Below are 16,713 nucleotides of genomic sequence, written 5' to 3' on the forward strand. Positions count from 1 at the left end.
AATGCCATACACCAAAGACAACTGCTTAACAGACAATGCGATACACCAAAGACAACTGCTTAACAGGCAATGCCATACACTAAAGACAACTGCTTGACAGGCAATGCCATACACCAAAGACAACTGCTTAACAGACAATGCCATACACCAAAGACAACTGCTTAACAGGCAACACCATACACCAAAGACAACTGCTTAACAGTCAATGCCATACACCAAAGACAACTGCTTAACAGACAATGCGATACACCAAAGACAACTGCTTAACAGGCAATGCCATACACTAAAGACAACTGCTTGACAGGCAATGCCATACACCAAAGACAACTGCTTAACAGACAATGCCATACACCAAAGAAAACTGCTTAACAGGCAACACCATACACCAAAGATAACTGCTTAACAGGCAATGCTATACACCAAAGACAACTGCTTAACCGACAATGCCATACACCAAAGACAACTGCTTAACAGACAACGCCTTACACCAAAGACAACTGCTTAACAGAAAAAGCCATCTACCAAAGACAACTGCTTAACAGACACTACCAGACACCAAAGACAACTGCTTAACAGACAACGCCTTACACCAAAGACAACTACTTAACAGGCAATGCCATACACCAAAGACAACTGCTTAACAGGCAATGCCATACACCAAAGACAACTGCTTAACAGACAATGCCATACACCAAAGACAACTGCTTAACAGACAATGCCATACACCAAAGACAACTGCTTAACAGGCAATGTCATACACCGAAGACAACTGCTTAACAGGCAATGCAATACACCAAAGACAACTGCTTAACAGACAACGCCTTACACCAAAGACAACTGCTTAACAGGCAATGTCATACACAGAAGACAACTGCTTAACAGGCAATGCAATACACCAAAGACAACTGCTTAACAGAAAAAGCCATATACCAAAGACAACTGCTTAACAGGCAATGCCATACACCAAAGACAACTGCTTAACAGGCAATGCCATACACCAAAGACAACTGCTTAACAGGCAATGCCATACACCAAAGACAACTGTTTAGCAGGCAATGTCATACACCAAAGACAACTGCTTAACAGACAATGCCATACACCAAAGACAACTGCTTAGCAGACAATGCCATACACCAAAGACAACTGCTTAACAGAAAAAGCCATATACCAAAGACAACTGCTTAACAGGCAATGCCATACACCGAAGACAACTGCTTAACAGGCAATGCAATACACCAAAGACAACTGCTTAACAGACAACGCCTTACACCAAAGACAACTGCTTAACAGGCAATGTCATACACCGAAGACAACTGCTTAACAGGCAATGCAATACACCAAAGACAACTGCTTAACAGGCAATGTCATACACCGAAGACAACTGCTTAACAGGCAATGCAATACACCAAAGACAACTGCTTAACAGACAACGCCTTACACCAAAGACAACTGCTTAACAGGCAATGCAATACACCAAAGACAACTGCTTAACAGACAACGCCTTACACCAAAGACAACTGCTTAACAGGCAATGCCATACACCAAAGACAACTGCTTAACAGACAATGCCATACACCAAAGACAACTGCTTAACAGGCAATGTCATACACCAAAGACAACTGCTTAACAGACAATGCCATACACCAAAGACAACTGCTTAGCAGACAATGCCATACACCAAAGACAACTGCTTAACAGAAAAAGCCATATACCAAAGACAACTGCTTAACAGGCAATGCCATACACCAAAGACAACTGTTTAACAGGCAATGTCATACACCAAAGACAACTGCTTAACAGACAATGCCATACACCAAAGACAACTGCTTAGCAGACAATGCCATACACCAAAGACAACTGCTTAACAGAAAAAGCCATATACCAAAGACACCTGCTTAACAGGCAATGCCATACACCAAAGACAACTGCTTAACAGACAACGTCATACACCAAAGACAACTGCTTAACAGGCAATGCCATACACCAAAGACAACTGCTTAACAGACAACGCCATACACCAAAGACAACTGCTTAACAGACAACGCCATACACCAAAGACAACTGCTTAACAGACACTGCCATACACCAAAGACAACTGCTTAACAGACACTGCCATACACCAAAGACAACTGCTTAACAGACAATGCCATACACCAAAGACAACTGCTTAACAGACACTGCCATACACCAAAGACAACTGCTTAACAGACACTGCCATACACCAAAGACAACTGCTTAACAGGCAGTGCCATACACTAAAGACAACTGCTTAACAGACAATGCCATACACCAAAGAAAACTGCTTAACAGGCAACACCATACACCAAAGACAACTGCTTAACAGACACTGCCATACACCAAAGACAACTGCTTAACAGGTAACGCCATACACCAAAGACAACTGCTTAGCAGACAATGCCACACACCAAAGACAACTGCTTAACAGGCAATGCCATACACCAAAGACAACTGCTTAACAGACAATGCCATACACCAAAGACAACTGCTTAACAGGCAATGCCATACACCAAAGACAACTGCTTAACAGACAATGCCATACACCAAAGACAACTGCTTAACAGACAATGCCATACACCAAAGACAACTGCTTAACAGGCAATGCCATACATCAATGACAACTGCTTAACAGGCAATGCCATACACCAAAAAGAACTGCTTAACAGGCAATGCCATACACCAAAGACAACTGCTTAACAGGCAATGCCATACACCAAACACAACTGCTTAACAGGCAATGCCATACACTAAAGACAACTGCTTGACAGGCAATGCCATACACCAATAACAACTGCTTAACAGACAATGCCATACACCAAAGAAAACTGCTTAACAGGCAACACCATACACCAAAGACAACTGCTAAACAGGCAATGCCATACACCAAAGACAAATTCTTAACAGGCAATGCCATACATTAAAGACAACTGCTTAACAGGCAATGCCATACACCAAAGACAACTGCTTAACAGACAATGCCATACACCAAAGACAACTGCTTAACAGACAATGCCATACACCAAAGACAACTGCTTAACAGGCAATGCCATACACCAATGACAACTGCTTAACAGGCAATGCCATACACCAAAAACAACTGCTTAACAGGCAATGCCATACACCAAAGACAACTGCTTAACAGGCAATGCCATACAACAAACACAACTGCTTATCAGGCAATGCCATACACTAAAGACAACTGCTTGACAGGCAATGCCATACACCAAAGACAACTGCTTAACAGACAATGCTATACACCAAAGAAAACTGCTTAACAGGCAAGACCATACACCAAAGACAACTGCTTAACAGACAATGCCATACACCAAAGACAACTGCTTAAGAGTCAATGCCATACACCAAAGACAACTGCTTAACAGTCACTGCCATACACCAAAGACAACTGCTTAACAGGCAATGCCATACACCAAAGACAACTGCTTAACAGACAATGCCATACACCAAAGACAACTGCTTAACTGGCAATGCCATACACCAAAGACAACTGCTTAACAGGCAATGCCATATACCAAAGACAACTGCTTAACAGTCAATGCCATACACCAAAGACAACTGCTTAACAGTCACTGCCATACACCAAAGACAACTGCTTAACAGGCAATGCCATACACCAAAGCCAACTGCTTAACAGACAATGCCATACACCAAAGACAACTGCTTAACTGGCAATGCCATACACCAAAGACAACTGCTTAACAGGCAATGCCATAAACTAAAGACAACTGCTTAACAGACACTGCCATACACCAAAGACAACTGCTTAACAGACAATGCCATACACCAAAGAAAACTGCTTAACAGGCAACACCATACACCAAAGACAACTGCTTAACAGGCAATGCTATACACCAAAGACAACTGCTTAACAGACACTACCAAACACCAAAGACAACTGCTTAACAGACAATGCCAAACACCAAAGACAACTGCTTAACAGACAATGCCATACACCAAAGACAACTGCTTAACAGGCAATGTCATACACCGAAGACAACAGCTTAACAGGCCATGCCATACACCAAAGACAACTGCTTAACAGACAACGCCATGCACCAAAGACAACTGCTTAACAGACAATGCCATACACCAAAGACAACTGCTTAACAGAAAAAGCCATATACCAGAGACAACTGCTTAACAGACACTACCAGACACCAAAGACTACTACTTATCAGGCAATGCCATACACCAAAGACAACTGCTTAACAGGCAATGCCATACACCAAAGACAACTGCTTAACAGACAATGCCATACACCAAAGACAACTGCTTAACAGACAACGCCTTACACCAAAGACAACTGCTTAACAGGCAATGTCATACACCGAAGACAACTGCTTAACAGGCAATGCAATACACCAAAGACAACTGCTTAACAGAAAAAGCCATATACCAAAGACAACTGCTTAACAGGCAATGCCATACACCAAACACAACTGCTTAACAGACATTGCCATACACCAAAGACAACTGCTTAACAGGCAATGCCATACACCAAAGACAACTGCTTGACAGGCAATGCCATACACAAAAGACAACTGCTTAACAGACAATGCCATACACCAAAGAAAACTGCTTAACAGGCAACAGCATACACCAAAGACAACTGCTTAACAGACACTACCAGACACCAAAGACTACTACTTAACAGGCAATGCCATACACCAAAGACAACTGCTTAACAGGCAATGCCATACACCAAAGACCACTGCTTAACAGACAATGCCATACACCAAAGACAACTGCTTAACAGACAATGTCAAACACCAAAGACAACTGATTAACAGACAATGCCATACACCAAAGACAACTGCTTAACAGGCAATGCCATACACCAAAGACAACTGCTTAACAGGCAATGCCATACACCAAAGACAACTGCTTAACAGACAACGCCTTACACCAAAGACAGCTGCTTAACAGGCAATGTCATACACCGAAGACAACTGCTTAACAGGCAATGCAATACACCAAAGACAATTGCTTAACAGAAAAAGCCATATACCAAAGACAACTGCTCAACAGGCAATGCCATACACCAAAGACAACTGCTTAACAGACAACGCCATACACCAAAGACAACTGCTAAACAGACACTGCCATACACCAAAGACAACTGCTTAACAGACACTGCCATACACCAAAGACAACTGCTTAACAGGCAGTGCCATACACTAAAGACAGCTACTTGACAGGCAATGCCATACACCAAAGACAACTGCTTAACAGACAATGCCATACACCAAAGACAACTGCTTAACAGGCAACACCATACACCAAAGACAACTGCTTAACAGTCAATGCCATACACCAAAGACAACTGCTTAACAGACAATGCGATACACCAAAGACAACTGCTTAACAGGCAATGCCATACACTAAAGACAACTGCTTGACAGGCAATGCCATACACCAAAGACAACTGCTTAACAGACAATGCCATACACCAAAGAAAACTGCTTAACAGGCAACACCATACACCAAAGATAACTTCTTAACAGGCAATGCCATACACCAAAGACAACTACTTAACAGCCAATGCTATACACCAAAGACAACTGCTTAACAGGCAATGCCATACACCAAAGACAACTGCTTAACAGACAATGCCATACACCAAAGACAACTGCTTAACAGGCAATGCTATACACCAAAGACAACTGCTTAACAGACACTACCAGACACCAAAGACTACTACTTAACAGGCAATGCCATACACCAAAGACAACTGCTTAACAGACAATGCCAAACACCAAAGACAACTGCTTAACAGACAACGCCTTACACCAAAGACAACTGCTTAACAGGCAGTGCCATACACTAAAGACAGCTGCTTGACAGGCAATGCCATACACCAAAGACAACTGCTTAACAGACAATGCCATACACCAAAGAAAACTGCTTAACAGACACTGCCATACACCAAAGAAAACTGCTAAACAGGCAATGCCATACACCAAAGACAACTTCTTAACAGGCAATGCCATACACCAAAGACAACTACTTAACAGGCAATGCTATACACCAAAGACAACTGCTTAACAGGCAATGCCATACACCAAAGACAACTGCTTAACAGACACTACCAGACACCAAAGACTACTACTTAACAGGCAATGTCATACACCGAAGACAACAGCTTAACAGGCAATGCAATAGACCAAAGACAACTGCTTAACAGAATAAGCCATATACCAAAGACAACTGCTTAACAGGCAATGCCATACACCAAAGACAACTGCTTAACAGACAATGCCATACACCAAAGACAACTGTTTAACAGAAAAAGCCATATACCAAAGACAACTGCTTAACAGGCAATGCCATACACCAAAGACAACTGCTTAACAGACAACGCCATACACCAAAGACAACTGCTTAACAGACACTGCCATACACCAAAGACAACTGCTTAACAGACACTGCCATACACCAAAGACAACTGCTTAACAGGCAGTGCCATACACTAAAGACAGCTGCTTGACAGGCAACGCCATACACCAAAGACAACTGCTTAACAGAAAAAGCCATATACCAAAGACAACTGCTTAACAGGCAATGCCATACACCAAAGACAACTGCTTAACAGACAACGCCATACACCAAAGACAACTGCTTAACAGACACTGCCATACACCAAAGACAACTGCTTAACAGACACTGCCATACACCAAAGACAACTGCTTAACAGGCAGTGCCATACACTAAAGACAGCTGCTTGACAGGCTATGCCATACACCAAAGACAACTGCTTAACAGACAATGCCATACACCAAAGACAACTGCTTAACAGGCAATGTCATACACCAAAGACAACTGCTTAACAGACAATGCCATACACCAAAGACAACTGCTTAACAGACAATGCCATACACCAAAGACAACTGCTTAACAGAAAAAGCCATATACCAGAGACAACTGCTTAACAGACACTACCAGACACCAAAGACTACTACTTAACAGGCAATGTCATACACCGAAGACAACAGCTTAACAGGCAATGCAATAGACCAAAGACAACTGCTTAACAGAATAAGCCATATACCAAAGACAACTGCTTAACAGGCAATGCCATACACCAAAGACAACTGCTTAACAGACAATGCCATACACCAAAGACAACTGCTTAACAGAAAAAGCCATATACCAAAGACAACTGCTTAACAGGCAATTCCATACACCAAAGACAACTGCTTAACAGACAACGCCATACACCAAAGACAACTGCTTAACAGACACTGCCATACACCAAAGACAACTGCTTAACAGACACTGCCATACACCAAAGACAACTGCTTAACAGGCAGTGCCATACACTAAAGACAGCTGCTTGACAGGCAACGCCATACACCAAAGACAACTGCTTAACAGAAAAAGCCATATACCAAAGACAACTGCTTAACAGGCAATGCCATACACCAAAGACAACTGCTTAACAGACAACGCCATACACCAAAGACAACTGCTTAACAGACACTGCCATACACCAAAGACAACTGCTTAACAGACACTGCCATACACCAAAGACAACTGCTTAACAGGCAGTGCCATACACTAAAGACAGCTGCTTGACAGGCTATGCCATACACCAAAGACAACTGCTTAACAGACAATGCCATACACCAAAGACAACTGCTTAACAGGCAATGTCATACACCAAAGACAACTGCTTAACAGACAATGCCATACACCAAAGACAACTGCTTAGCAGACAATGCCATACACCAAAGACAACTGCTTAACAGAAAAAGCCATATACCAAAGACAACTGCTTAACAGGCAATGCCTTACACCAAAGACAACTGTTTAACAGGCAATGTCATACACCAAAGACAACTGCTTAACAGACAATGCCATACACCAAAGACAACTGCTTAGCAGACAATGCCATACACCAAAGACAACTGCTTAACAGAAAAAGCCATATACCAAAGACAACTGCTTAACAGGCAATGCCATACACCGAAGACAACTGCTTAACAGGCAATGCAATACACCAAAGACAACTGCTTAACAGACAACGCCTTACACCAAAGACAACTGCTTAACAGGCAATGTCATACACCGAAGACAACTGCTTAACAGGCAATGCAATACACCAAAGACAACTGCTTAACAGGCAATGTCATACACCGAAGACAACTGCTTAACAGGCAATGCAATACACCAAAGACAACTGCTTAACAGACAACGCCTTACACCAAAGACAACTGCTTAACAGGCAATGTCATACACCGAAGACAACTGCTTAACAGGCAATGCAATACACCAAAGACAACTGCTTAACAGAAAAAGCCATATACCAAAGACAACTGCTTAACAGGCAATGCCATACACTAAAGACAACTGCTTAACAGGCAATGCCATACACCAAAGACAACTGCTTAACAGACAATGCCATACACCAAAGACAACTGCTTAACAGGCAATGTCATACACCAAAGACAACTGCTTAACAGACAATGCCATACACCAAAGACAACTGCTTAGCAGACAATGCCATACACCAAAGACAACTGCTTAACAGAAAAAGCCATATACCAAAGACAACTGCTTAACAGGCAATGCTATACACCAAAGACAACTGTTTGACAGGCAATGTCATACACCAAAGACAACTGCTTAACAGACAATGCCATACACCAAAGACAACTGCTTAGCAGACAATGCCATACACCAAAGACAACTGCTTAACAGAAAAAGCCATATACCAAAGACAACTGCTTAACAGGCAATGCCATACACCGAAGACAACTGCTTAACAGGCAATGCAATACACCAAAGACAACTGCTTAACAGACAACGCCTTACACCAAAGACAACTGCTTAACAGGCAATGTCATACACCGAAGACAACTGCTTAACAGGCAATGCAATACACCAAAGACAACTGCTTAACAGAAAAAGCCATATACCAAAGACAACTGCTTAACAGGCAATGCCATACACCAAAGACAACTGCTTAACAGGCAATGCCATACACCAAAGACAACTGCTTATCAGACAATGCCATACACCAAAGACAACTGCTTAACAGGCAATGTCATACACCAAAGACAACTGCTTAACAGACAATGCCATACACCAAAGACAACTGCTTAGCAGACAATGCCATACACCAAAGACAACTGCTTAACAGAAAAAGCCATATACCAAAGACAACTGCTTAACAGGCAATGCCATACACCAAAGACAACTGTTTAACAGGCAATGTCATACACCAAAGACAACTGCTTAACAGACAATGCCATACACCAAAGACAACTGCTTAGCAGACAATGCCATACACCAAAGACAACTGCTTAACAGAAAAAGCCATATACCAAAGACAACTGCTTAACAGGCAATGCCATACACCAAAGACAACTGCTTAACAGACAACGCCATACACCAAAGACAACTGCTTAACAGACACTGCCATACACCAAAGACAACTGCTTAACAGACACTGCCATACACCAAAGACAACTGCTTAACAGACAATGCTATACACCAAAGACAACTGCTTAACAGACACTGCCATACACCAAAGACAACTGCTTAACAGGCAGTGCCATACACTAAAGACAGCTGCTTGACAGGCTATACCATACACCAAAGACAACTGCTTAACAGACAATGCCATACACCAAAGAAAACTGCTTAACAGGCAACACCATACACCAAAGACAACTGCTTAACAGACACTGCCATACACCAAAGACAACTGCTTAACAGGTAACGCCATACACCAAAGACAACTGCTTAGCAGACAATGCCACACACCAAAGACAACTGCTTAACAGACAATGCCAAACACCAAAGACAACTGCTTAACAGACAATGCCAAACACCAAAGACAACTGCTTAACAGACAACGCCTTACACCAAAGACAACTGCTTAACAGGCAGTGCCATACACTAAAGACAGCTGCTTGACAGGCAATGCCATACACCAAAGACAACTGCTTAACAGACAATGCCATACACCAAAGAAAACTGCTTAACAGACACTGCCATACACCAAAGAAAACTGCTAAACAGGCAATGCCATACACCAAAGACAACTTCTTAACAGGCAATGCCATACACCAAAGACAACTACTTAACAGGCAATGCTATACACCAAAGACAACTGCTTAACAGGCAATGCCATACACCAAAGACAACTGCTTAACAGGCAATGCTATACACCAAAGACAACTGCTTAACAGACACTACCAGACACCAAAGACTACTACTTAACAGGCAATGTCATACACCGAAGACAACAGCTTAACAGGCAATGCAATAGACCAAAGACAACTGCTTAACAGAATAAGCCATATACCAAAGACAACTGCTTAACAGACAATGCTATACACCAAAGACAACTGCTTAACAGGCAATGCTATACACCAAAGACAACTGCTTAACAGACACTACCAGACACCAAAGACTACTACTTAACAGGCAATGTCATACACCGAAGACAACAGCTTAACAGGCAATGCAATAGACCAAAGACAACTGCTTAACAGGCAATGCCATACACCAAAGACAACTGCTTAACAGACAATGCCATACACCAAAGACAACTGCTTAACAGAAAAAGCCATATACCAAAGACAACTGCTTAACAGGCAATGCCATACACCAAAGACAACTGCTTAACAGACAACGCCATACACCAAAGACAACTGCTTAACAGACACTGCCATACACCAAAGACAACTGCTTAACAGACACTGCCATACACCAAAGACAACTGCTTAACAGGCAGTGCCATACACTAAAGACAGCTGCTTGACAGGCAACGCCATACACCAAAGACAACTGCTTAACAGAAAAAGCCATATACCAAAGACAACTGCTTAACAGGCAATGCCATACACCAAAGACAACTGCTTAACAGACAACGCCATACACCAAAGACAACTGCTTAACAGACACTGCCATACACCAAAGACAACTGCTTAACAGACAATGCCATACACCAAAGACAACTGCTTAACAGGCAATGTCATACACCAAAGACAACTGCTTAACAGACAATGCCATACACCAAAGACAACTGCTTAGCAGACAATGCCATACACCAAAGACAACTGCTTAACAGAAAAAGCCATATACCAAAGACAACTGCTTAACAGGCAATGCCATACACCAAAGACAACTGTTTAACAGGCAATGTCATACACCAAAGACAACTGCTTAACAGACAATGCCATACACCAAAGACAACTGCTTAGCAGACAATGCCATACACCAAAGACAACTGCTTAACAGAAAAAGCCATATACCAAAGACAACTGCTTAACAGGCAATGCCATACACCGAAGACAACTGCTTAACAGGCAATGCAATACACCAAAGACAACTGCTTAACAGACAACGCCTTACACCAAAGACAACTGCTTAACAGGCAATGTCATACACCGAAGACAACTGCTTAACAGGCAATGCAATACACCAAAGACAACTGCTTAACAGGCAATGTCATACACCGAAGACAACTGCTTAACAGGCAATGCAATACACCAAAGACAACTGCTTAACAGACAACGCCTTACACCAAAGACAACTGCTTAACAGGCAATGTCATACACCGAAGACAACTGCTTAACAGGCAATGCAATACACCAAAGACAACTGCTTAACAGGCAATGCCATACACCAAAGACAACTGCTTAACAGGCAATGCCATACACCAAAGACAACTGCTTAACAGACAATGCCATACACCAAAGACAACTGCTTAACAGGCAATGTCATACACCAAAGACAACTGCTTAACAGACAATGCCATACACCAAAGACAACTGCTTAGCAGACAATGCCATACACCAAAGACAACTGCTTAACAGAAAAAGCCATATACCAAAGACAACTGCTTAACAGGCAATGCCATACACCAAAGACAACTGTTTAACAGGCAATGTCATACACCAAAGACAACTGCTTAACAGACAATGCCATACACCAAAAACAACTGCTTAGCAGACAATGCCATACACCAAAGACAACTGCTTAACAGAAAAAGCCATATACCAAAGACAACTGCTTAACAGGCAATGCCATACACCGAAGACAACTGCTTAACAGGCAATGCAATACACCAAAGACAACTGCTTAACAGACAACGCCTTACACCAAAGACAACTGCTTAACAGGCAATGTCATACACCGAAGACAACTGCTTAACAGGCAATGCAATACACCAAAGACAACTGCTTAACAGAAAAAGCCATATACCAAAGACAACTGCTTAACAGGCAATGCCATACACCAAAGAAAACTGCTTAACAGGCAACACCATACACCAAAGACAACTGCTTAACAGACACTGCCATACACCAAAGACAACTGCTTAACAGGTAACGCCATACACCAAAGACAACTGCTTAGCAGACAATGCCACACACCAAAGACAACTGCTTAACAGGCAATGCCATACACCAAAGACAACTGCTTAACAGACAATGCCATACACCAAAGACAACTGCTTAACAGGCAATGCCATACACCAAAGACAACTGCTTAACAGACAATGCCATACACCAAAGACAACTGCTTAACAGACAATGCCATACACCAAAGACAACTGCTTAACAGGCAATGCCATACATCAATGACAACTGCTTAACAGGCAATGCCATACACCAAAAAGAACTGCTTAACAGGCAATGCCATACACCAAAGACAACTGCTTAACAGGCAATGCCATACACCAAACACAACTGCTTAACAGGCAATGCCATACACTAAAGACAACTGCTTGACAGGCAATGCCATACACCAATGACAACTGCTTAACAGACAATGCCATACACCAAAGAAAACTGCTTAACAGGCAACACCATACACCAAAGACAACTGCTAAACAGGCAATGCCATACACCAAAGACAAATTCTTAACAGGCAATGCCATACATTAAAGACAACTGCTTAACAGGCAATGCCATACACCAAAGACAACTGCTTAACAGACAATGCCATACACCAAAGACAACTGCTTAACAGACAATGCCATACACCAAAGACAACTGCTTAACAGGCAATGCCATACACCAATGACAACTGCTTAACAGGCAATGCCATACACCAAAAACAACTGCTTAACAGGCAATGCCATACACCAAAGACAACTGCTTAACAGGCAATGCCATACAACAAACACAACTGCTTATCAGGCAATGCCATACACTAAAGACAACTGCTTGACAGGCAATGCCATACACCAAAGACAACTGCTTAACAGACAATGCTATACACCAAAGAAAACTGCTTAACAGGCAAGACCATACACCAAAGACAACTGCTTAACAGACAATGCCATACACCAAAGCCAACTGCTTAAGAGTCAATGCCATACACCAAAGACAACTGCTTAACAGTCACTGCCATACACCAAAGACAACTGCTTAACAGGCAATGCCATACACCAAAGACAACTGCTTAACAGACAATGCCATACACCAAAGACAACTGCTTAACTGGCAATGCCATACACCAAAGACAACTGCTTAACAGGCAATGCCATATACCAAAGACAACTGCTTAACAGTCAATGCCATACACCAAAGAAAACTGCTTAACAGTCACTGCCATACACCAAAGACAACTGCTTAACAGGCAATGCCATACACCAAAGCCAACTGCTTAACAGACAATGCCATACACCAAAGACAACTGCTTAACTGGCAATGCCATACACCAAAGACAACTGCTTAACAGGCAATGCCATAAACTAAAGACAACTGCTTAACAGACACTGCCATACACCAAAGACAACTGCTTAACAGACAATGCCATACACCAAAGAAAACTGCTTAACAGGCAACACCATACACCAAAGACAACTGCTTAACAGGCAATGCTATACACCAAAGACAACTGCTTAACAGACACTACCAAACACCAAAGACAACTGCTTAACAGACAATGCCAAACACCAAAGACAACTGCTTAACAGACAATGCCATACACCAAAGACAACTGCTTAACAGGCAATGTCATACACCGAAGACAACAGCTTAACAGGCCATGCCATACACCAAAGACAACTGCTTAACAGACAACGCCTTACACCAAAGACAACTGCTTAACAGGCAATGTCATACACCGAAGACAACTGCTTAACAGGCAATGCAATACACCAAAGACAACTGCTTAACAGGCAATGTCATACACCGAAGACAACTGCTTAACAGGCAATGCAATACACCAAAGACAACTGCTTAACAGACAACGCCTTACACCAAAGACAACTGCTTAACAGGCAATGTCATACACCGAAGACAACTGCTTAACAGGCAATGCAATACACCAAAGACAACTGCTTAACAGGCAATGCCATACACCAAAGACAACTGCTTAACAGGCAATGCCATACACCAAAGACAACTGCTTAACAGACAATGCCATACACCAAAGACAACTGCTTAACAGGCAATGTCATACACCAAAGACAACTGCTTAACAGACAATGCCATACACCAAAGACAACTGCTTAGCAGACAATGCCATACACCAAAGACAACTGCTTAACAGAAAAAGCCATATACCAAAGACAACTGCTTAACAGGCAATGCCATACACCAAAGACAACTGTTTAACAGGCAATGTCATACACCAAAGACAACTGCTTAACAGACAATGCCATACACCAAAGACAACTGCTTAGCAGACAATGCCATACACCAAAGACAACTGCTTAACAGAAAAAGCCATATACCAAAGACAACTGCTTAACAGGCAATGCCATACACCGAAGACAACTGCTTAACAGGCAATGCAATACACCAAAGACAACTGCTTAACAGACAACGCCTTACACCAAAGACAACTGCTTAACAGGCAATGTCATACACCGAAGACAACTGCTTAACAGGCAATGCAATACACCAAAGACAACTGCTTAACAGAAAAAGCCATATACCAAAGACAACTGCTTAACAGGCAATGCCATACACCAAAGAAAACTGCTTAACAGGCAACACCATACACCAAAGACAACTGCTTAACAGACACTGCCATACACCAAAGACAACTGCTTAACAGGTAACGCCATACACCAAAGACAACTGCTTAGCAGACAATGCCACACACCAAAGACAACTGCTTAACAGGCAATGCCATACACCAAAGACAACTGCTTAACAGACAATGCCATACAACAAAGACAACTGCTTAACAGGCAATGCCATACACCAAATACAACTGCTTAACAGACAATGCCATACACCAAAGACAACTGCTTAACAGACAATGCCATACACCAAAGACAACTGCTTAACAGGCAATGCCATACATCAATGACAACTGCTTAACAGGCAATGCCATACACCAAAAAGAACTGCTTAACAGGCAATGCCATACACCAAAGACAACTGCTTAACAGGCAATGCCATACACCAAACACAACTGCTTAACAGGCAATGCCATACACTAAAGACAACTGCTTGACAGGCAATGCCATACACCAATGACAACTGCTTAACAGACAATGCCATACACCAAAGAAAACTGCTTAACAGGCAACACCATACACCAAAGACAACTGCTAAACAGGCAATGCCATACACCAAAGACAAATTCTTAACAGGCAATGCCATACATTAAAGACAACTGCTTAACAGGCAATGCCATACACCAAAGACAACTGCTTAACAGACAATGCCATACACCAAAGACAACTGCTTAACAGACAATGCCATACACCAAAGACAACTGCTTAACAGGCAATGCCATACACCAATGACAACTGCTTAACAGGCAATGCCATACACCAAAAACAACTGCTTAACAGGCAATGCCATACACCAAAGACAACTGCTTAACAGGCAATGCCATACAACAAACACAACTGCTTATCAGGCAATGCCATACACTAAAGACAACTGCTTGACAGGCAATGCCATACACCAAAGACAACTGCTTAACAGACAATGCTATACACCAAAGAAAACTGCTTAACAGGCAAGACCATACACCAAAGACAACTGCTTAACAGACAATGCCATACACCAAAGCCAACTGCTTAAGAGTCAATGCCATACACCAAAGACAACTGCTTAACAGTCACTGCCATACACCAAAGACAACTGCTTAACAGGCAATGCCATACACCAAAGACAACTGCTTAACAGACAATGCCATACACCAAAGACAACTGCTTAACTGGCAATGCCATACACCAAAGACAACTGCTTAACAGGCAATGCCATATACCAAAGACAACTGCTTAACAGTCAATGCCATACACCAAAGAAAACTGCTTAACAGTCACTGCCATACACCAAAGACAACTGCTTAACAGGCAATGCCATACACCAAAGCCAACTGCTTAACAGACAATGCCATACACCAAAGACAACTGCTTAACTGGCAATGCCATACACCAAAGACAACTGCTTAACAGGCAATGCCATAAACTAAAGACAACTGCTTAACAGACACTGCCATACACCAAAGACAACTGCTTAACAGACAATGCCATACACCAAAGAAAACTGCTTAACAGGCAACACCATACACCAAAGACAACTGCTTAACAGGCAATGCTATACACCAAAGACAACTGCTTAACAGACACTACCAAACACCAAAGACAACTGCTTAACAGACAATGCCAAACACCAAAGACAACTGCTTAACAGACAATGCCATACACCAAAGACAACTGCTTAACAGGCAATGTCATACACCGAAGAC

Source organism: Phyllobates terribilis, unplaced genomic scaffold (assembly GCF_046119375.1).
Source record: "Phyllobates terribilis strain yellow unplaced genomic scaffold, ASM4611937v1 Scaffold_213__1_contigs__length_3403324, whole genome shotgun sequence".
NCBI classification, from domain to species: domain Eukaryota; kingdom Metazoa; phylum Chordata; class Amphibia; order Anura; family Dendrobatidae; genus Phyllobates; species Phyllobates terribilis.